The sequence below is a fragment of the Cariama cristata genome, unplaced genomic scaffold (genome assembly GCF_000690535.1).
Source record: "Cariama cristata isolate BGI_N322 unplaced genomic scaffold, ASM69053v1 scaffold7769, whole genome shotgun sequence".
In the NCBI taxonomy this organism is placed as follows: domain Eukaryota; kingdom Metazoa; phylum Chordata; class Aves; order Cariamiformes; family Cariamidae; genus Cariama; species Cariama cristata.
Window position 1 is genome coordinate 96,509 of NW_009635178.1, and position 1,250 is coordinate 97,758.

Sequence of the window (1,250 nt, forward strand, 5' to 3'; positions counted from 1 at the left end):
CTCTTTCCCCAGCCCATAAGGTTCACTTGCATCCCACAGCTGAAAAACTTGTGCACACTTCATTAATCTGCTCTTATGTAGAGTCAGAGGTTCAGCGATAATAGCACCCTAAGTGATGTTAACGCACAGGCAGCTTTTAAAGGAAACTTTTGAAATATAATAAAGCACTTTACTTTCTGTTTTGTAGAACTAAGAATAAAACCTCTAGATGGCACCAGAAGAACAAGAGAGAAATGAGCAGATCTTAAAAAATTCTGCCAGCTATAGCATATCCATCATTTTGATGCAAACACATCACTTAGGGAATGGGAGATTATTAAAAGCATTATACTTATGCCAGTGACAAGGACAGGTCCAGCAAATGACTGCTTCCCGGAAATAGCAGGTGATTTTGCAAGCAGTAACGCTGCCTCTTAATCTTTGCATGACACACATTAAGAGGTTAAGCATGCCTTGTAAAATATTGCAAGACTCATGTTACATCAAGTTTCTCCGTAGGATATGAAAACCCCAGCATATTGACTATATTTAAGAAGGGAGATTTGAATTCAAGCTCTAATGGCAAACTCTCAGAAGCTTCCATAGGTTTTCAAAATACTGTTTCTAGTACTGCAAGGCCCATGCCCTACAATTTTTGTTCAGTCTTTGCAGAGTGATGATTCCATTTGAAATTAATGGGAGGTCTGGGAGTGAAGAGCTCAGGGTCTGGCTCTCAGCACTGCCACTGCAAGATTCAGTGATGTCGAGACCTGTAAGAAACTACCAGTAGCCTTCTATATTAATATTTAATTCCTCATTGGAATGTGCACTAACTCAGTACCAGCTTTGTCCTTGGGTATTAGCTCAAGGTTTATCAGATTGTTATATTTTAAAAATAGCACACTTGACCTCACATCTTTTCCTTTATAAACATTTGAACTTTATGTGGGTACATTAAAGGACTGTTAACTTGTAATAAACTTGTCTCATTTTTTAAGCTAATGCAACTTCATTTACTGTTATTGTTGCTCCTCTGTTACATTAATATTGTAGAGCTGAGAGTCTGATAGGAAAAAGAAAATTAGACACCTGTCATGGTTTAACCCCAGCCAGTGGCTCAGCCCCACCCAGCCGCTCGCTCACTCCCCCCAGTGTGATGGGGGAGAGAATCAGAAGAGTAAAAATGAGAAAACTCGTGGGTTGAGACAAAGACAGTTTCATAGGTAAAACAAAAAGCTGCGCACACAAGCAAAGCAAACCAAGGAATTCAT